The following is a 23,320-nucleotide window of genomic DNA, read 5'->3' on the forward strand; positions in this document are numbered from 1 at the left end:
AATACTCTGTACAGAGCACTTGACCCCTCCACCTCCCACCCGACAGCCACATGCAGAGTTCCAGGACTCAAATGTGCACCACTGGCAAAACACATGAAATCAATTAAATTGAATCAACAGAGGAGAACTAGGGCCACTAACATAGACACAGCCTGGCATGTAGAGGGCTCCAAAACACAAGCTGATGCTGTCCTGAGCACCCAAAAAGCAACACCTGCCAGTCCACAAGCTCCACCCACGAACGCAAAACTCCCGGCCGACTTGCTCTTTCTTAAACCCACATGAAAATCCAAGGGTCACCTGGCATCTGAAGAAGGACTGAAGCATGACAAGAACATCCAGGAGAAGGAAAGATACTAAAGCAACCTGAGAAAAGAACAAGGATACATAAAGAATTTTTTTAAAAACTCTAATTATTATCCTCTGAGAGACTGGGGGGCCACACTGTGTCACCCAGTCCATTCACTGAGCGACCCAAACATCACAGAGGAAGAGTTCTTAGAGATGACCCAGTCCATCCTCTGCTTCAGAGCTGACGGACAGCCTTAGTCCACTCAGGCTGCTCTAACAAAAATACCACAGACTGGATGGCTCAGACAGCAAACATTTATTTCTCCAGTTCTGGAGGCTGGGAAGTCCAAGACCAAGGTGCCAGCAGATCTGGTATCTGGTGAGAGCCCATTTCTTGGTTCACGGATGGACCATCTTCTCCCTGTGGCAGAAGGGACAAGAGAGCTCTCTGGGGTCTCTTTTAAAAGGGCACTAATCCAGACTTCCCTGGTGGCGCAGTGGTTAAGAATCCACCTGCCAATGCAGGGTACACGGGTTCAATCCCTGCTCTGGGAAGATCCCACATGCCATGGAGCAACTAAGCCCATGCACCACAACTACTGAGCCCACGTGCTACAACTACTGAAGGCCGCGTGCTCTAGGGCCCACGTGCCGCAACTACTGAGCCCGTGTGCTGCAACTACTGAAGCCCACGCACCTAGAGCCCATGCTCTGCAACAAGAGAAGCCACCGCGATGAGAAGCCCGCACACTGCAACAAAGAGTAGCGCCCGCTCGCCACAACTGGAGAAAGCCCGCGCAGCAAGGAAGACCCAATGCAGCCAAAAATAAAAACAAATAAATAAAATGGCACTAATCCCATTCCTGAGGGCTCCACCCTCATGACCTAATCACCTTCCAGAGGCCCCACCTCCTAATACCATCACATCGGAGGACAGGTTTCAACATATGAATTTGGGAGGGACACATACATTTAGTCTCTAGTAGGGACCCTAACTGGAGAGCTGAGTGGAAAAGGTACAGGTATGGAAGCCACACACATTTTGATATGTAAGAGTTTGTATATTCTGCTATGTTGTCCTATACACTGTCAGTTCTGCTACGACACTTGTTTTTAAACCACAAATACCAACGGATTAATATTTTGTGAATTTTGTGTGCCCTTAGGTGTGATTTCCTCTGCAAGAAACACTAAGGTGAATGCAGAAAAAAGGTGCCCGGCTGAAGTGAGCTGCTTAGGAATACACAGAACCACACACCTCGAACACCTACCAGCCACCTCCAATCTCTGCATGTATTACAAGCCACGCCCATCCACAGCTGGTGTTAGAACTTTCCATATGATTCCACATCTCCCTCCTTCCTCTACTTCACAGTAACTCACAGCTGCAACCCTTCCAATGCCCATTTCCACACAAAACTCCATTTATCTTGCACTTCTAGGTAAAGTTCCATATTTATTGCACCATTTGTGTATTTCTTAACCATTTCTTATATGTAAAACTGTGCTTCCCTTTTCTATTAGGCGTTTACCTTTTTTTTTCAATATGTCATTGATGAAATTTTTTTGAGTCCTGTGCCTATAATCCCATCTTTCCCACAAATCCTGTGGTTTTTATTGTGCGACTTTTCATGATTCAGTGATTTTTAGAAACATATGTCTCATTATATCAGAACTGACCATATGACTGTATTTCTGCATTCCAACTACATTTTCAGGAGTTCCTCTGATATGTGGGGTGGGGCGGAGTTGGGGGGAAAACAAAGAGCATGGCATGCCGATTCTGGTTTGGAAAATTTGGTCACCACCGCTGAATTGCACACCAGTCACGCCAAGCTCATTCTTTCTGGCAACCCCAAAACTTTCATCAGCTGCTTGGCCTTTTCCCTGCACTGACTGAACTGGAATCTCTTCCTGGGGTAGAGCCAGTTGCTGGGTTTTGTCAGTATAAAAGAAATTTGTATATCATATGGGTTTTTTCTCTCCATCAAATACAAAATAAAATTCAAGCATAATTAATGAAATCTCCATTCCTGGCTTTTGTTTATGGGGAAGCAGCTATGGAGCTGGTGCCTGGGTTCCCATCCCGGCCCCTCACCTGCCTGTTGCTGTGTGACCTCAGGCAGCTCCTAAACTCTCTAAGCTGGTGTCCTCCCCCATAAATGGAGATTAACAAGGCTTACTTCAAAGGGGTTTTGTGAGTTTCAAATAAGATAATGTAGTAAAGTATTTAGCACGGTGGCTGACACTTCAGTGTTTTTCCTTCTCTTTCTCTTTTTTTTTTTGTCCTGGTCAAGCTGATCTTCTTGCTGATCACAAACTTATTCCCTCATCCATGTCTTATCTTATTTGCCTACATTGAAATCCTCTCGCCTCCCCCACTGCTACTCAAATTTGGAGGTTAAAACTTGCAAAAGCGAATAACTGGGTGGTACACAATCTCAAGTTTGTGGCTCGTACTCTGCCTTTCCCCTCCATTAGCTTGGAGTAATCATTCATTCACTCACTCAACATTTGCCGGGTGCCTACCTTACATACACTGGGTATTTGAGTGACTTAATTTTCCAGAGCCTATTTTCTCAGCAAAATGAGGATAATAATACCTATATCATAAGATTGTTGGAAGGCTTAAATGACACAAGGACCATAAGGCACGTTTTACACTGTCTAGCACACAATCGGTGCTCAAAAATGGTAGCTTTTATTGGTATCATCATGATGAAAATGACTAAGCCATAGCCCTGCTCTGAGGGAGCTTAAACCCTGATAACGCGAAGACCCCTCCCTGCCGTACTAGTGCAGCCGAGCAGATCCTACGCTGGGAAGGTCCGCAAACTTCTCTCCTCCTACAGACCCAAACAGGCTGGAGCAAATGTTCCACTGGCGTCAAAACAATGAGTCTGATGATGAGCACATATGACTGCAAAGGCGGCAAGCGAGCTTAGGTATGATTCATCATTGTCTGCCGCAGTAATTAGAAGTATTTTGGTTGGTTCTAGGTCATTCTGACCCAGTTACTGCGCTTTTTTTTTTTTCACTGCTAAAGTCTGTGGTGAACCTTAAAACAAAAACTAAAGACTTAGGAAAAGATAGCTCCTTTGTGGCTTTTGCTCGGAGTCAGGACACGATCAGCTCTGCCTTTCAGAAGCAGTCCCCCATCGAGGAAGCCATTAATGCTCCATCTTTAATTTTCCTAGACACAAGAATAATTTTCATGGATACTCCAGACTGGAGCTCCTGGAAACCTATCCTGCCCATCTGCTTCCCAAGCTCCTAGCACAAAATAACAACCATGAGAGTATTTATTGATGAGGTGCTCCTATAGGCAGTAAGAAAAAAGAGAATGAATGACCCTAAATATCTGATGGTTGCTAAACTCTCCAGGAGTCAATGAACCTTTCCCACTTCATTCTGGCTAATGTTGACTCATTAGCAAGAGAGTTCCTTCCATACTTAATATGACACATTTAAATGACAAAAAGCATGAAAAAAATGATAGAAAGCAGAGAAAGTATATTACATCCTTAGTACCTACTACAGCTGCAGGTTTTAAAACGCATAGAAAAAAGACTGGAAGGAAATACACTGAAATGTGAACAGTGGATGTTTTCCCTGGTAAGGGAAGGGAACTCTTCCATCTTCACAGGTTTAATACAGATTTGGCCATTTCATTATTTTTTAGAGTTTCTTCCCTTTATTTTCAAATGAAAAAGATCTTCTGAATCTTGGCAAACGGGAATTTTCAAAGTCACTGCAAAACAAACATATAAAGTAGGAGAAAATAAAGATACTTAGAGTCTTCTGATTATTTTTGAAGGTAATAACTATACTGCAAGACAATTCTGTACTTCTAGTGACCAAAGTCACATTTGAGGAATGTTGAGAATGGTCCAAGCCAGTTGAAAATAATTGCCAAGGGCTAATTCTTCATCCAATCGAATTACTGAATCTAATTACTTCCGATCTAAAAGAAGCTATCTGGTCATTATTTTAGAATAAATATCTATAGCTAGCAAAGAAAAAGGTGAAATTTGACAAACGCATATAATTTCATATGAGTATTGGTGTTAAGGATTTCTCCCAAAAATACAGACTTAGTAGCACTTAATGTTTGCAGACAGAGCATTGCTTGGCAAAGAACTATATAAAATATTCTATGATCACAGGTTTTACAGTTGGAGGGTACTTAAAACTATCACCCAGTCCAACCTTCTGCCTTAATAATAAGAAACGTATATCATTTTAAAAGCAAGGAATAGGACATTTAATCCAAACAAATAATTCGGCTACTTTCAACTAGGGTGCTTGCATTTTATAAATTCTTGCCTTTTATGGATGGATTTGAAAGAGATTTCTGCCGCTCATTAACTTTGATGTAAAGTGACAGGTCTGCAACCTTGAAAAGTCATCATTCTTCTGTTCTACCAGAGTAGTGACCCCTGGATTTTTGTGATCCAGTCCTCAGACACAGCAGCACACTCAATGAATTCAGGGCCCTTTCCCAGTGTGCACAGCCAGAACAGGCGTGTCCAACCCCATCTCTGCTGCACTGTTTCTCTGAGCAAGTTTTGGATTGGATGAAGGTTGACTTTATAGCCTGAGAAAGAAGACTGATTCTGAAATCTTGTGGGTTTACTCTACTCAATAGCTGTTTGCCTGTCAATGCAGAAAAGAGATAAGCCTTCAAAAAAGTTAAAGGAAAAGGGAAACTAAGGGATTTGGGGAAACCTTATCAGCAGAACGATCAAGGGGGCAGACTCTGTTCAACTACTGATGGAATTGGGATTAGGTGACACATCCTGCCTTTTTCTTTCACAACACTCATGATACCAACACTGCACGTTGCAGTATCTGTCTTCCCACAAGACCATGAACTCCATGAGAGCAAAGACCACATCCGTTTTGTTGATTACAGACTCTCCAGAGCCCAGTCCATGTCTGGCTGTCTAACTGAATGAATGAGTGCAGTCTTGCTATTTAGAGAGGCTGACCAGCAGAAAAGATAGGTCAGGAGACATGCCGTCCATCCAACCCACCAGGTGCCCAAGTTTACTCTTGGACCAAGTTTCACCACAAGACATTTTCAACCCGATTAACTCGGTCCCTCATGGAGTCATCTTCCCAGAGTTGGACTGTGACATTGTAACTTTGGCTTTTTCTCAACACCATCGTGGAAAACGGCCATATGGAACTGGCTTTGGCATTTGCTATCAAATTAAGTCCACTGTGTCACAATATCATTTATATGAGGTCCCGCAGTAGAAATTGATTTAAGACTTTAATGGGGGAGGGGAGACCTTTCCCCTGAAAAAGTGGCATGTCTCTTCTTTTCTCATAATATGCCTACTACTCTTTATCACTTCCCCATTTTACACTGATCACCAGATAAACAGTCATAAATGCATTCCAAAAAATAAGTAATGGCTAATTTTAGGGAAAACAAAAGCTATGTAGGAAAAACATAAAACTAATAGTAGTACATACCTGGCTCAGCCGTCAAGCTGTTTACATGGCCATATTCCTGCATACATTGAATTGAGCTATCAAACACTATAAATAACTACATAGGAATAGAGGGCAAGATGTGTGTATCTGTATGGGAAGAATGAGGCATATATGCAAGAGGGCAAAACCTTCTCTTCCACATTGGGAAGTTAATAGATATTATTTAAAATTCAAGGATCGAGAAGTAGCAAAGTATGTTCTTTAGAAATGGCAAGAGAATTACTAAAAGAATCAGTTAAAAGGATTGAAAGTTATTGCCTCCCAAGAATAAGATAAGGAGGAAGGAGTGGGCAGCTGCGGAGAATAAGACTGCCATTGGTATTCGACGTACAGTATCTTATTTAATCTCCACTAAAATTCTTACCTTACTAATGAGAAAACTAAGGCTTGTAGACATTAACCAAGATCGCATAGCTAGTAAGTAAAGCTCAGATTTTAATGCAGGTTTCCTGATATCCAAAACTCATGATCTTTCTACTACATTATGTTCTCTCTCTTATTCTCCTATTAAAGGAACTTGTGACATAAAGGAAGAAAGCTTAGAGTCATGTGGTGTCGGGGGCTTCCCTGGTGGCGCAGTGGTTAAGAATCTGCCTGCCAATGCGGGGGACACGGGTTCGAGCCCTGGTCCGGGAAGATCCCACATGACGCGGAGCAACTAAGCCTGTGCGCCACAACTACTGAGCCCGCGTGCTGCAACTACTGAAGCCCGTGCTCCTAGAGCCCGTGCTCCGCAACAAGAGAAGCCACCGCAATGAGAAGCCCGCCCACCGCAATGAAGAACAGCCCCCTCTCGCCGCAACTAGAGAAAAGCCAACGCACAGCAACAAAGACCCAATGCAGCCAAAAATAAATAAATAAATTTAAAAAAAAAAGAGTCATGTGGTGTCATAAAACACCACAGGATGTAAAGAAAGGTGGCAAAGATGAGGAAGAGTGAAGGACAGTGCTTAAAACCATTCATAAAACTAGAGTTACATTAGTAATTAATCCACATGAACTCAAGCCCTCCATGGATCTTCTTTTCACTAGAACAAACTAAGTCGGCACTGATCAAAGTGAGTCTTCGATAAAACCCTGGCAAGTGTCTGACACTCTATGTGACTTGGTGCCAGGCCTCCATCTCATGCCACATCCTAAGGGGCTGGTCTGTGTCTGGCTGGGCAGTCCTGGCCTGAGGAGAGGTGGCTGTACCACAGCTCGTGCTTCCTCTCAGCACTAGAGACAGGGTTTCTGTATGAACACAGCCTCCTGTGTCTTTGCCAAATGGCTAATGAAAGAAGCCAGAGTAAACCTATAGGGTATGTCATTCCAGAAGGAAAGAGTCACAGTAAGAGAATGTGACCAGGACAACTTTTTAAAAGGTCACATGAAACACATTTACATGGACAGAGTCATGTCAGCGTGAACTCAGGGAAGCACCTCACATACCCATCACGATACTTCATTGCCTGTTACAGAAACCCAACCACAGTGGCCCAACCCAAGAGGAGCTCACTCTTCCCATGTAACTAGAAGCCCGCAGGGAGCTAGTCCAGAGCCCGGGGTGGCCTTCTGACAATGACATTCAATACCAGAGATCCTTCTGCCTTGGAAGGCAGCCACTGAAGTTCACAGTCCAGACTGGAAGAAGGGAGAAAAGCAAAAGATAAAAGGAGCAGGGCTTCTTCACCAGGAAAACAACTGTTTTCCCAGAAGTCCCACCCAACAGATTTCTGCTTATAAAACACTGGCTGGAACTTGGCCTTAGGGCCACCTACACTGCAATGGAGCCTGAGAAATTGGGTTTTTAGCCAGGCACTTTGCTATCCTGAACAAAATCAGGGTTCCATTAGTCAGGAATAAGGAAAGGGATGGACAGAACTGTCTGCCACGGGCTGCAATCAGTCCAGCGTCTGTTCAGCCACTGACAAGAAGATGTGTGATGTGTTTTGGAAAGCACAGCATGAAAAGTAGTGATAAGACCAAAGCAGAGCAAGGCCAAATCTGTCCCAGACAATGAGGTCATGCTGACCTTCTGGGGAGAAGAGGATGTTCAGACAGGATATGGTGCTTCAAGGCAAAGGCAAAACTATCAAAGTGCTAGTTTACAAGCCTGCAGAGGTGGCCGCTTTAAGTATCGATTATCCACCTGATAAGGCGGGCACACGAACTGCCCCCAGAGGACCCTTCTGCTGGGCATTTGACACATCACTTCACTTCATCCTCATGCAGTCCCATGAGACCAGCAGGAGAGGAAACACGAGGGCCAGAGAGACGGATGTCTTGCCCCAGGACACACACCAGTAAGAGGCAGAGGTGGCATCTGAATGCCTATCGATCATGCTCCCAAGCCTGTGGTCTCTCCACCTTTCCTCTGGTCCAGTTTAACTTTTGGGTACTGGACACCAGCCTGAGGAGCTGGGTGAGATTCTGCCACTGTTCTTCTCCATCCAGACGTCTGGGTACCGAGCCAGGCAGAGCTTCCGATCACCTCTAAGGTGAGTTGTTTCCGTAGGTTTTAGCCTTGGTGAAATAAAGGACACCGGCCAGAGGGCGGACTGGATAGATGACGTGCATTAATCAACACCCCTGCCACTTCCCAACCGCAGCGTGGACAAACCTCATCCTGTCCGATGCCCTAACCCTGGACTTCTGAAACTCTCAACTCAATGTCTGAGGCACAAATGAGGAGTCCCAGAAAGAACAGCGACTTCATCCTACTGAAAAGAAAGGAAAGCATCACCGCTTACCCGGACGATCCAAATTTACCTTTAAATGAGCGTGACTTTCTCCTACCCTGAATTTATTAAGTGTTCATTTTCAACTCTCAATGACTGTAAAGTCATAAACTCCCACCTAACCGGACTCTCCGGTTCCTGATGACCTTGACATGACACACCTATCTGGAAAGAGGCCCCCTGCTTCCTGGGCAGGTCATCTACCCCTGTTTGCAGGAGATAAAAGAGGGCCATTGCCAGTGATTAAATATGCGTGTACCATTTCGTTAGAGTGACTGGTTCCTTTTTTTCCTTTGCTCTTGAAGAAAAAGCACTAAATCACTTTCTCTAGTAAAATGCCCACAGGCAAGGAAAAGAAAAACATTTACTCCTAGGAAAACTCTCTGGGTGCCGGAGAAGTTCCCAGCAGCTTTTAATTACTCCTCAGTGTTTTGCTACCAGTTATTAAATGTAACAGAAACAAGAATTACATTAGCACACTAAAACAAGAGGATCTAGGCCTGCACTAGAGTGACACTAACATATAAAACAAGATGAGTATGTTTTATATATGATATATATATTTTATTATATATATATATTTTATATATGATATATATATATTGTATATATATATGAAGATCCCTTTGAACTATGACTATAAAGGCAGGAAGCCAACTTATACTGGGTGATAATAAACTACCAAGAACTTTCGCTTTTTTTTTTTTTAATGGTGCTATTTTATCATTCTGACTTTACTTATTTATTAAATATTTATTTTTTATTAAATATTTATTTAATAAATAAATATTTAATAAATATTAAATATTTTTTTATTAAATATTTTATTTATTAAATTTTTATTAAATATTTTAAATATTAAAATTTATTTTTTTATTAAATATTTTTTTTTATTATTAAATTTATTTATTTATAAATATTTATTTATTTGGTTGTGCCGGGTCTTAGTTGCGGCAGGCGGGCTCCTTAGTTGCGGCACATGGGTTCCTTAGTTGTGGCATGCATGTGGGCTCTAGTTCCCTGATCAGGGATCAAACCTGGGCCCCCTCATTGGGAGCTTGGAATCTTAACCACTGCACCACCAGCGAAGTCCCCACCAAGCACTTTAATTTAGTCTTCAATAACTGAGTTGGGAAGGTGGCTTTTTTTTATAATCATTGTCACCCTTTTTCACAGATAGAGAAGCTGAGCCTGGCCACAACAGGAACACACAGGAAATGACAGTAGAACCAAGGGTGTAACTGACTCCATATTCTGGCACACCTGCTCCACCGTCGGTTTAAAAAAAATTCACAAAATGGACATGTCCGGACCGTTCATTTACAATAGCATATTTTCCAAATGCCTGAAAGTTTCCAATAAAATGCTCTCTTATAGGTATTTTTTAAGAGTTTTCAGGGAGCCATGACGTTTTGGGGACTTCCAAAAGGAGAAGCAAGTGGAAAAGTGTTTGCAAGCACAAGAGGGACGTGTTGGAAAAGCCACTCACCTACTGAACGACGTCAGTCATAAGCCAGAAAAGAAAAACATCGTATATGCATAGATTTTTGTTAATCTGATAATTTCTTTTCTTTTTTTTTTTTTTTTTTGCGGTACGCGGGCCTCTCACTGTTGTGGCCTCTCCCGTTGCGCAGCACAGGCTCAGGACGCGCAGGCTCAGCGGCCATGGCTCACGGGCCCAGCCGCTCCGCGGCATGTGGGATCTTCCCGGACCGGGGCACGAACCCGCGTCCCCTGCATCGGCAGGCGGACTCTCAACCACTGCGCCACCAGGGAAGCCCTAATCTGATAATTTCTTGAAGAACAGACTTTAAAAAATGGACGAGCGAATATGCTATAATTCCGTATAATGTCTTAGTAAAGGGCTCCGTGCTGTTCCAAAACACATGTTGCCTTGGTGATGCCTGTGACAGTAGCCTGGGGCCCCCAGGAGGACAGAGGGAGCCCTGCTGGGACAGGTAGAGGGGCCACCTGAGGAAAGTGCCACAATGGGGATTATTCTACAGGTGAGGAGCTAAAACTCAGAAATGTTCCAGGGACCCCCGAGGGGTGGACTGCCTGAGTCCCACATCAAGCCCAGTTTACAGGGAAAACTGCCATGAGGACGCGCCGGTGAAAGGGGTGAAAGATGAGTGTGTGCTCACCAGGCTGACAAGAGCAGGAAAAACAGGGCAAAGTGACCGGTGTCACAGACCCGGGGTCCTGGGAGAAAAGTGGGAAGCCATGGCCACAGGAGCCCAGGAGGCTGGGAAGATAACACAGTAGGCACACAGGGCCGTGCCCAGAGCCACATGTATCCTCTCTGAGGGCGAGGGGCAGGGCGCGGCCCACCATGTCTGTCCACAGCCCACAACGAGTGAACAGCTCCACTGACCGGCTCCCTCTCCATTCAGGCAAATGATCTCAACTATGCCGGCATCGCTCCTAAGAAATTCTGCTCCCAGCAGCACGGGCATTGGATTATATCCTCTTGGTTTGATCACCAGAGACGGTCAATTCGGAATGTGGAGCCAACGCAAAATCCAAGTTGAAGCCGAGCATCTCCTATCGGTGAACGGGTGGGTCACTCAATTACCATGTTTCCAACCCTGTTTACACCGCCCGCAGGCAATCTGGGGAGGTCCTTAGGTCCAGCTGAGGAGGCAGGGCGAAGACCCATAAATCTGAAGTAATATATGTAATTACGATGCCCAAGTTTATCCCAGAGACAAGCTTCTCAGCAGGATGAAGTGAACCGCAGATCAAGTACAAGGTGGTTGACTGCCTTGGGAGAAAGAGAAGAAGCACCCCTCCCACCTCTGTGCTTTTGCCCCTGCTGTCCATGCCCCACCCCAGGAAGGCCCTTCTTCCACGTCACTGCCTATTAAAGTCCTAAGCACCTTTCAGGTCAAGAAGGTAACTGTCATGAGATGAACGTGTCTTCTAAAATCCATAACCCTCAGCGCCTCAGAATGTGACCTTATCAGGAAATAGGGTTATTGCAGATGTAATTCGTCAAGATGAGGTCATTCTGGAGGAGAGGAGCCCCTAGTGTAATCTGACTGGTGTCCTTATAAAAGGGGAAATTTGGACACAGACATGCACACACGGAGAATACCGTGTTAAGACTGGAGTTATGCCGTCACAAGCCAAGGAATTACCAGAAGCTAGATGTGGGGCCTGGAACAGATCCTTCCCTAGTGCTCCAGAGGGAACTCAGGCACCACCCTGAAACTGGACTTCCAGAGATACTGCATTTTTGTGTTTTAAGCCACTCGGTCTGTGGTACCCTGTTACGGCAGCCCAGGGAAGCTGGTACAGTGACCGTGTTAGTCCACTCAGGCTCCTGTAACAAAAAAGCCACAGATCGGGTGGTTTATAAACAATCAATTTACTGCTGTCAGCTCCGGAGGCTGGGAGTCCAAGATCAGGGTGCCAGCAGGGTTGGGCGCTGGTGAGAGCTCTCGTCTAGGTTGCAGACTTCCGTCTTCTCACTGTGTCCTCATACAGCAGAAGGGACAAGGGAGCTCTCTGGGGTCTCCTTTATAAGGGCACTAATCCCCTTCATGAAAGCTCCACCCTGGGGTGGGATAGGGAGGGTGGGAGGGAGGGAGACACAAGAGGGAAGAGATACGGGAACATATGTATATGTATAACTGATTCACTTTGTTATAAAGCAGAAAATAACACACCATTGTAAAGCAATTATACTTCAATAAAGATGTAAAAAAAAAAAAAAAGCTCCACCCTCACGCCCCAATTTCCCCCCAAAGTTCCCACCACAATACCATCACATTGTGGTTAGGTTTCAACATACGAATTTCGGGGAACACAGAAATTCAGTCCATAGCAATGGCTTAAACCTTATCTTCACCAGGAGGACTTTTCAGATTCTATTGACCAAGCCCCCCAAAGAAGGGGGTCTCCTGTCCTGCCTTTGCTGTAGGATTCCCATTTCAAATAAGAGACTCCACCTCCCCTGCAGAGTGGGGAGAAGGAACTGGCATGGAATGACTCAAAAGGAGTAGCTGGGCCAAATCTCTCTCTTGTACGTTTGAACCAAGAGATGCAGAGGGTGAGCAGAACTGGAAAGAGCAGGCACGTGGTCTGCTGCCGAGACACAGCTTCCTGGATGCCCCCAATGTGAGGCCCTCCCTTACGCGGAGCCACCCACTCCAAGCTCTGGCCAGGGGCGGGGCGGGCAGGGAGAATCAGCCAGGCCTTCGGCTCACACCTTAGACAGGCCAACAGCCCTGGCAGAAACGAAGGTGAGACTCTGGTCTCCGTCTGCCTGATGCTGCATCCACTGCAGCTGGAAGCTGGGTAAGGAGGGGAAGGTGGCATCAGCCCCCGAGTCCCGACGGAAGAGCACAGCAGGGCTTAAAGCCCACGAGTGATGAGACTGGACTCGTGTTCTGGATGCACTGGGGGTGCAGTGGTGGGAATGTGACCCACCACGGAGACCTGACCAGAGAAGAGAGACCGAGGACCTGCCCCAGAGCAGTCACAGGGAGAGAGAGAGCAGGTCCCTCCCCAAAAGGCACGCACAGAGGATTACAGGGAAATCTACAGCACGCTGTACCCACCAGCGGTGGAGGCAAGGAAATACGCCCAGGTTCTGGGGACGGAGTCAGCGCATTCAGGAGAAGCTGGGACAGGGAGGCCATGAGGAGTTCGTTGTGGACAGCACGCAGCCGGGGACACCAGCAGGGAGTGGGACACCCAAGTCTGAAAACAGCCAGCACTGGTCGTGCTGTTGTCAGGAAACCCACCAAGTCCTGCAAGATAGGTCACCCCGCGTTTCCACCTCAAATGCCCAGGTGACGGATTTGCCAGGATAGTTTGAAAATAATAGACCACTGAGCTCTGTCTAGGCTTCTCTGGGGCTGTGTTCCAAAGCGTACCCGATGCACGGTCCTGCGAGGTTAACTAAGCATCTCCACGTGGCCTCTCGATCACAAAGGCTGGAGAAGGTGAGCAAGTGCCCTCTGCCCCTCAGGAGTCTGAAGGGTTTCACAAAACGCTAGTAGGATGGATGAATCAAGAATAATGTCAGAGGATTTCGCCTCTGCTCTCAGATAAATGTGCTGTCACCCCCTGTCCCCAGAGGAGGGGCTGATGAATGATCACTCTGTCCAGAGAACATCTGCTCTGTCCTTTTAGGCAGCATTCCTCTCGGGGAGACACAGGAGGGGACGGCGATACGGCCACCTTGAAGCCTCCAGATCAGTGGCCCCTGCCCTGCCCTCTGCACGGAGCTCCTATGGAGATCCTCATGTCTCAAAGGGCTTCCAGCAGAGCAAGGGCCCAGATGGTGCCGGAGAAAACCTCACAGGGGCTGAGATACAAAGGAAGAGGGATAGAGAGGGAGAGGTTGCCTCGTTCATATCTATGTCATTTAAGATAAAGAAGCAACCTATTATCTTCTTGGAAAGTCCCAGGCTTGGAGATGATATGGTCTTCATTCAGTCATTTTTTTCCCTACTTGCCACATTTTCTTCTCATTATCCTTAGACTCTTGAGCTCTTTGAAAGCATGGTCTGTATCTGACTCAATCTCTTGTTACCTCAGCACTGGCCATAATACCAGGCACATTGTACTTTTCAGAGAATACCTAATGGAGGACTGAGAGAGCGAGTGGATTGGTGTATGGGTCAGTGAATGGAAGGATAAATAAGTAGATGGATGGATGGATGGATGGATGGATGGATGGATGGATGGGCAGTTGAATGGATGGCTGTGTGGGTAGGTAGATGGGTACATGGACGGATGGGTGGATGGGCAGATGGATGGATGTGTGGATAGGTCAGTGAACGGATGGATAAATAAGTGGATGAGTGGATGGATGGATGTGTGAGTGGATGGATGGATGGGTGGATGGGTGAGCGGATGGATGGATGGGTGGATGGGTGAGTGGATGGATGGATGGGTGGATGGGTGAGTGGATGGATGGATAATGGAGAGGCAGATGGATGAACAGGTGAGTGGGTGGGTAGATCGGTGGCTGGCTGGATGGATGGGATGAATGGATCGATGGATGGTAGATGGATGGATGGATGGATGGATGGACGGATGGATGGATTGGTAGATGTATGGATGATGAACAAATGGATGGATGGAGGGATGGTTGGATGGATGGTTGAGTGGGTAGATGGATAGATTAAACAAGCAGCTCTTAAGTACCTACTCTGTGCCAAGCACAGTGCTAGGCACTGGACTCATACAGATGGATAGCACCTGCTCTCAACTTCAGAGGAACTCACAACCCAATAGGGCAAAATGCCATATTACTAAATCAATACATGTTAAGTGCTATCACAAAGGGAAGGAGCAATGGTCTCAGCATAGTGATCGGTTGTCCAGATTGAGTCTTGAAAGATACACTAGTGTCTCTTGGTCACTGTATTCGGCCCCTGATTTCCCAAAACTTCAGTGGCTTCCTTTGGCAAAACTGAAATCTCCAAAGAGTTCATTCCGGTTCTTCCCCTCTAATGAGCTCCGTGCAATCAATCAATACCCCTTCCCTTTTCCTTGACAAGCATTTCTGTGGGCCAACCCCCTCCTGGAAAAAGCAGTTAAACAGCACATACATCTGAAGACACAACGCTGACATTTGATAATAGAAATATGGCCGTGGTATGTGAGCAAAGAGGTGGACACCCACGGGACGGGTGTAAGATTTGGAGTCAGAGTCTCCAGCTGGTGAATTATAAGCTCAACAAAGCAGTAGGTAACTTGGGAAAATAACTTCTTTTCTCTAATTCTCAGGCTTCCCTAATACAAAATAGGTTAACATGGTAACAGCTACACAGTAGGATTGATGAAAGGATTACATGAGACCTGTAGTAGACAAGCCTGGTCCGGTAGGCAGCACGTGCACATGTGGCTCTCAATGTCCACTGCTTATCACCTGTGTCCTGGGATTTGGAGACACCATTCCTTTCCCATCGTCTTTGGTCGTATAGATCCCCAACTCTACACCATCTGGCTCAGGCCCCCGATCAGAAATATTCCTTCCTCCACCCATCCCCACTGACCCAACTGAACCTTCCAGAGTTATTCTCACTCCTGTTCGGTCAGGGTTAGAAGGAGACGTGTCTTCCCCGCTCTAGTCTATGAGCTCCTAAGCGCGGAGACCAGAACCCATTCGGCTCTTCAGCCCCCGAGCACAGTTCAGTACCTGACACAGGCTACTAATCAGAAAATACTGGCTGAATGAAACCACAAATGTGCCGCTGCCACCAGTCCTGCTGTAGCCCACATGAGTGCAGCGGGACATACCAAGCCAGAATGCCCGCCAACACGTCACACTCAGTACCAAGAAGAGCCAGGCCTGGGAAGTTACTTCAGATACACCGCTTTATTTCATAAAAGCTAAATAAGTGTGAAGTACTACAGAGAAGCCACTGTTCCTATTTTGGTAAAGCAAGACCAAGAACCCTCCATGAATTGGAATTCTTGGGAAATAGGATGTTCCTATTCATTTAGGTTTCTGGTGAATCCGAACAAAACTCCAACCCAGGGCTACAGAAGTTCAGAAAAGGGAGAAAATTCTATCAGCCAAGGGGACCAGGCAAGCGTCCTGAAGGAAGTGGGCCTTGAAGGGTGATAAGAGGTTCCCTAGGAACCCAGGTCTGTGCTAGGGACTCAGAGAGTCCAATTTGTGGCAGAGATCCTGAATGTTGCTCCCGGAAAATTTAGTCCCAATGGCCAAGCTACCTAAAACTTCCTTCCCTGAGAAGGCCATCCTTCAATTCTGGGACCGAAATCCCTCAAAAGTGACATAGAGGCCCTTACTCTTCTCACACTGGGACCAAGTTAAAGAGACCCAGCACTCTGTCAGGGAGACAAGCTGTGGGTCCCTAATCGAACCCAAGGATGGGGGAAAAAATAGCCTTCCTTGGGAAATTAAACAGAAAAAAATATACCTGAAACTAACACTACACTGTAAATCAAATATACTCCAATAAAAAATTTTAATCCTATATATGAAGCTGTCAATTGCAACCATATAACTTAGCAAAACTTTAGGATATAAGAAATCAAAGAAAAATGACACAAGCATATTTTTTTAAAAAGATTTGATGAATCTGCAGAGCTTTCTGGAACCATACCCTGCCTACCTACACAGTCTGATTTATGAAAAACAAACAGGAAAACAATCAGGTCCAATTAAGCCTATTATTTTTAAACTTTTCCTTTCCGCTCAAGAACAGAGAAGTCCTGACTTTATCAAAAAGTCCGTTCCCAGGCAGATGGGGTGATGAAAGAACCCACAGCCATCTTCCCACAGTCCCTGGGTTCCTTTACCCAAGCTGCCCCAGCAACTGAAGGAGGGTCATTTTGACCCGATTATCTTTGTGTATAAAACTTAAATCATATTCGCTCGAGTAAAGCATAAAACTAGCTAAACTGTGCAAAATGTCTGGGGAGTTGTTCGGAAGAAGCATTTCCTTCATTCTGTTCTCGAGAGGACCCTTCAGATCCAACGTCGGGTCACTGATCACATAAGGAAAGAGGTTCAGGGGTAGATACATTGCTCCTATGACAGCTGATGGGACAAACAACCCGTCCCAGGTTATTGACTCTCACCTCACTGTGCCTCCCGTCAAAACTAGGGGCTCTTCTATTGGGCTGGCCAAAAAGATCATTCCGGTTTTTCCTCTACTTTCCCCAGTATTTATTTTGGGAAAGAACAAAGAATCGTTTTTTCCATATGCCTATTTACGTATGCCCCCACCGTGATCTCCATGGAGAGGAAAAAGAAAGATAAATATCTCCCTCCAGGAACACAAATAAGCATGCCCTGGATAAAGAAGATGCAATGCCTCCCTTCCACCCACCTCACCTCCCCCCTCCTCCCCCCTCCCCCCAGCACACAATGGAATTCTCAACACCACCCCCCAAGAAAAAAGGATTATGCTAAGAGAAATAAGTCTGACAGAAAGACAGACTCCCATATGATATCACTTCTATGTGGAATCTAAAAAATGACAGCAACGTAGTGAATATATACACAACAGAGGACAAGCTAGTGGACTGCCAGCATCTTGCAGAAAAACCTGAACGAACTTTTTGGCCAACCCAATACAATCCTGCGGCCTAGAAGCTCAAGACCAATTTTGTTCTAAAGCCTTAGGAACCCAGCAAATCTCCCCGTGCCCTGGTGTCGCCAAGAAAATCCTGGCAGGAGTCACATCTGTTTAACGCATCACTAAATGCCCAGGGCTTAGCCCATAGTAAGCACTCAATAAATATCTGTTGAGTGAATCAATTTGTATTTATAGGGAAGAGTTGCTTCTTTCATTTTTTAAAAAAAATTCCACTTCAGCCCCATAAAAAATGATAGTTTCTTTTTTCGAGTTCTACTTATCTGAAGGATGGTTCTAAGAAATGAGCTCTTCCACAGGAGCCAGGAGTCGACGGAGTGCCTCGGGTGGGGTGGGGCGTGGCCTAAAAGCCTTGTAACGTGGACAGAATGTTATTCAAAATGGAGGTCGCAAAGCAAAGGTCGGTCAGCCACCGAGGTGGAAAAAACAGTGGGTAGAAAAAATATCAAAAATACGAAAGTTTGGGGACTTCCCTGGTAATCTAGTTGCTAAGACTTCGTGCTCCCAAAGCAGGGAGTGCCCGGGTTCGATCCCTGGTCGGGGAATTGGATCCCGCATACGTGCCGCAACTAAAAGATCCCGCGTGCCCCAGCTAAGACCCAGCGCAGCCAAAAAAAATACAAAAGTTTCATTCTGATCCATAGAAATGTAGCATTTGCGTCCCTCCCAAAACTTCTAAAAATGAAAATAAAAGAATTTAAAGACGCTGTTGCTAGAGATGGCAGAGGCAAAGAGCCCTTTTTCAAATGAAGGTACTGAATGCCAGTAAACCCTTCACTTGAAAAAGGGTCCACCTTAAAAAAAAAAAAAAAAAAGGGTCCACCTTATGTCATATAAAGTTCACCTCAATTTAGAAGAAAAAAAAAAAAGCCTTTACACTTCTGACCCTGTTTTCACGTACAACTCCATCGCCTTGTGCCATGGAAATTCCACCAGCTGCAGGCTAGAAATTCCCTGGTGACAGAGAGCGAGGGAGGCTGAAGCAAGATTGTTCTTCTAGGAACACAGGTGCCAAAGTGACGGGCAGGGAGAAAAGTCTCACTGACGGTAACAGAGGCCACGTCTATGGAGGTCCTCACTACGGACCAGTGCTGGGCCACTACCTGAGGTGTATTATCTCATTTGATCTCCACAACAATCCTAAGAGAAGCGACTATGGTTGTTACCCCAGCTTGGAGCTGAGAATACTTATCTAAGTGACTTGGGGCATCTACGAGGAGAGTCTGCTTCAGGACAGGTGTGGGCTCGCTGTTTAACTAGGAATGGGTCCTGTTCCCAAGAAGCTCAGGAAGCAGAGGAGACAATGGACACGGGGGAGGAAGCACCACAGGGGAGAGTATTAGGAGCACAGGTAAGACTGAGGAGATGCTCACCTGTGTGAACCCCCAGCCGCCCCCCCCCACCCAAGTCGCCTAGAGATTTTGTCTGATCCCTCCTCAGAAAGGCATCCAGGTTCTCCCGAGATCTAGCTGCTCTTGCCATTCCCACTCCACACTCAATGTGCCCCTCTTTTAGCTGGCCTTGCCCTGAATTCACCCTCCTGTCTTTCCCTATCTTTCCCCTGCACCTGGAACACCATCCCCCCACCTGTTCTCATTCCCTCCCTGATTTTCTGGGTTGGAGTCCCAGTTCCACCTTTACTGGCTAGGTCATCTTGGGGAGAACTTCACTTCCATGAGCCTCAGCTCAGATGGGGATGATGGGGTAACGTTAAAAAAGCTTTGACCCCTGGAAAAATGTTTGATGGGAAGAGAGGGTGATCTGCTGCTGCCCCTTCATTGAAATCTCGCTCCCAAGGCCATCCACCAGGGAGAAGCTTTGCTCTCAGAGAGACTGCTGTGGGGAGGTGAGCCCCATACCTGGGCCGTTGGCCAGAGGAGGGCAATTTGAGCACCAGAAAGAATAATTACTTCTCAGAACTGAGCCCACTGAAAATGCTAAAAAGCCAATACCTTCATAACAATAGTAAAAAAATACTCATTGGTCGGCTTTGGAGGACGCTAGGGAACCAACTCATTCTCCAGAAAACCGGTAGTTGAAGAGCTAAGCACTCCTGCTGCCTTTCCTGTGTGATCTGTATTTCAGGGTAGCCAAGCAGCTGACGATGAAGAGTCCTTCTAAAAGAATTCCACCAAATAAATGAAGAAAGAATTCCAAATTAGCGTATCATCATTTTGCAGTCCCTCATGAGTTGGCAGTGACTGTCACTTGTGGCTAAATCCAACACTGAAAGGCTGATGGGGAATTTATAAATGGGTAGATCAGGCTGGCAATCCCTGAACCCACTGGCCAATCCTAACGTCAGAAAGGGGGACACTCAGACGCGACGTGCCTCCCAGTGAGACGCGACGTAAGGTACACACCATCACTCGGACACCTCTGGCCAAACACTGAACCTGAATCTGATCAACCATCTATATCAAACCACCAATTTACTGATTATACAGGGACAAAGTTACATACTAGACAGCAGCCCAGTGATGCAATCAGCAAAATCCAGAAAGAAGGGAAATGCAAAAGGTCAGTGACTTGCTGCTTTCAACAAATAAATGGCAAGGAAAAAGGAAAAACTGTTATCAATCAAGAGTCCTAAGAGACTTATCAATAAAACGCAACACATGGACCTCATCTGGATCCTGATTCCAACAAACAAATCAACTGCAAGAGCAGGTCAATGAAACATCAGGGGAAACTGAGTACTAACCGGATATTCGGGATAATAGGGAACTACTGTTAATTTTTTATTTCAGTGGGATAACGGTTTCTTGAAAAGAGAATACCTTTCGAGATAACACACAAAAATATTTTTGGGTGAAACAGTTTATCTGGGATTTGCATAAAAATAATCCAGCAGGGAAAAGAAAACTGTTAGTAGGATTGACAAAACAAAATTGTCCATGTGTTGCTAATTTTTTAAGGTGGGAAATGCATACAATTGTCCCTTGGTATGCAGAGGGGATTGGTTCCAGGACCCCTGTCAGATACCCAAATCCACAGATGCTCAGGTCCCTCATATAAAATGGCATAATATGTGCATGTAACCTACGCACATCCTCCCAAATACTTTAAGTCATCTCTGGATTACTTACAGTCCTAATACAATGTAAGTACTATGCAAATAGTTGCCGGAGCAGCAAAATCTAGCTTTGCATTTTGGAGCTTTCTGGAATTTTTTTCCCAAATATTTTCAGTCCACGCTTGGTTGAATCCTAGGAATGTGGAATCTGAGGATACGGAGGCCAGACTGTATGTAGGGGTTCATTATAATATTCTTGTTTCTTTTGTGTATGTTTAAATTTTCCAGGGCTTCCCTGGTGGCGCAGTGGTTGAGAATCCGCCTGCTAATGCAGGGGACACGGGTTCGAGCCCTGGTCTGGGAAGATCTCACATGCCGTGGAGCAGCTGGGCCCGTGAGCCATGGCTGCTGAGCCTGCGCGTCCGGAGCCTGTGCTCTGCAACGGGAGAGGCCACGACAGTGAGAGGCCCACGCACCACGATGAAGAGTGGCCCCCGCTCGCCGCAACTAGAGAAAGCCCTCGCACAGAAATGAAGACCCAACACAGCCAAAAATAAAAATAAATAAATTAAAAGAAGGCTCAACATTAAAAAAAAAAAATTCCATAATAAAAGGTGGAAAAGGAGAAAAAGCAGATTTGGCCCTGAAACTTTGGACTTACGGGAAATGGTCATTTCTGGCAAATCAAAGGGAAAGGGAAAAAGTTTGGATTTGCCTTTCAGGCAGAGAGTCTCTGGGTACAGAAGACAGCCTCAAAGGACATTTTGGGTGGGCAACAGTTAGCAGAAAGATTGACCTGGCAAATGATGGTGTAAAATGGTGTAGATCTAGAAAAGAAATGGGCTTCAACACGTTGAAGCCAAATCTCTATAGTTTATGTTGGCTTTGAAAGGATGTTTTGTTATTTTGTTTTGTTTTCTTCCATTCTAAATACGGGTTTAGTCTACACTGTCCTGGAAAATGACTGTTTGTTCCTGGAAGGATTGTGTGTTCTTGTTCAGGCCCACAAAAGTGGGAGTGGCCATCAAAGATGTTAGGGAGGATGGGAAAACAAGTCTTCCCCAGGCAAGGTGAAGGACAGAGGGGAGACCAGCTCAGAAAGCCTCTTCTGCTGAAGAGCCCGTGGGGTGCTGCTGTTTGCTGGAAAACAAAGACTCTGGGAAACATTCCCATGCAGGGAGTGGGGAGGGGCAGCTGGGGGCAAGGCCAACAACCCTGGTTGTAGGGAGTGGGGTTTTCCCTCCCAAAGGAAAGAGAAATTCCGACCGCCAAGAATCTCTGGAGAAGGAAGATCTAGGGGTGGAAGGTGGACTAGGAGAACAGGCCTGGGACTTGGGACAATGGGGACAATGAGGCAGCCTGGGGGAGCCTGCTTGTGGTCATTCTCTCTCTTTATCCCTCTCTCTCCCTCTCTCTCCTCCCCCCTCCACTTGCTGGAGAAGAGGGCAAACCTTCACCACTGGAGAAATGGCCTAGAAGCCGTCCAGGGGTCTCTGAAAACATCTCTCATACATGGTTTTGTGTTTTCCAGATTACAGTGCCCTCCTGGGATTAATTTCTTCAATACGTTATTGGAAAGCAATACAGCCCTGGTTTAGATGACTTAATGAAAAGAATTAAAGGGCCAGAGTCCCCACTTAGAAGAATTTCAGAAAGGAGAAAATAGCCTTTTTCCTGCCCACTCCAAGGCCAGCATGATGACCGCGGCAACAAGTCAACAGTTCCGGGGTCTCAGGACCCCGGCCTCAAGTGGAGGCAGCCAAAGGACAGGCTCGGTGTGGACCACTGCTGATGTGGGGCTCGACCCAGCCCTCAGAGAGGGGAGGGACTTGGAGAAGCAGGGCCCCTGCCTGTAGAGCTGGGAGCTCCATGCCCGGGGACTCCTGGATCAGAAATCATGATGCCCATTTCACAGAACAGCAAGTTCTGGGCAACTTCTTTAAAATAGTAAAACACGGTATGTATACTCACCATCATTGTTTCTTAATATCAAATGTAAGGCACCTGATCTAGAACAGAGGAGACAGTCACTTTTGCTGCTATTACTATGGTTTTGTTGTTACTATGGACTCATCAAGAGGAAATGTCGATGCTTGTTATATCACCTACTCAGCAAAACTGGTATAGTATATTTTTAATTTCTTGATTCAATGAATTATTAATTATTGTGTAATTTTGTATCAAAATCAGTATATCTAATTCACACAAGACATATAAAGTGACAAAAATACTTTGCATTTAAGACAATGGCTGGGGGGGATAAATTGGGAGTTTGGGATTAACAGATACACACTACTATATGTAAAATAGATAAGTGACAAGAATCTACTGTATAGCACAGGGAACTGTATTCAATACATTGTAATAATCTATAATGGAAAAGAATGTGAAAAAGAATAGATATATACGTGTGTGTGTGTGTGTGTGTGTGTATATATATATATATATATATATATATATATATAACAGGACCACTTTGCTGTACAAACATTGTTAACCAATTATACTTCAAAAATAAAAAACAGGGACTTCCCTGGTGGAGCAGTGGTTAAGAATCCGCCTGCCAATGCAGGCGACACGGGTTCGATCCCTGGTCCGGGAAGATCCCATGTGCCGCAGAGCAACTAAGCCTGTGAGTCACAACTACCGAGCCCAAGTGCTGCAAATACTGAAGCCCACGCGCCTAGAGCCCGTGCTCT

The sequence above is a fragment of the Aethalodelphis obliquidens genome, unplaced genomic scaffold, assembly GCF_003676395.1.
Source record: "Aethalodelphis obliquidens isolate GAN/ISIS:26980383/991018 unplaced genomic scaffold, ASM367639v1 scaffold12, whole genome shotgun sequence".
Classification (NCBI taxonomy): domain Eukaryota; kingdom Metazoa; phylum Chordata; class Mammalia; order Artiodactyla; family Delphinidae; genus Aethalodelphis; species Aethalodelphis obliquidens.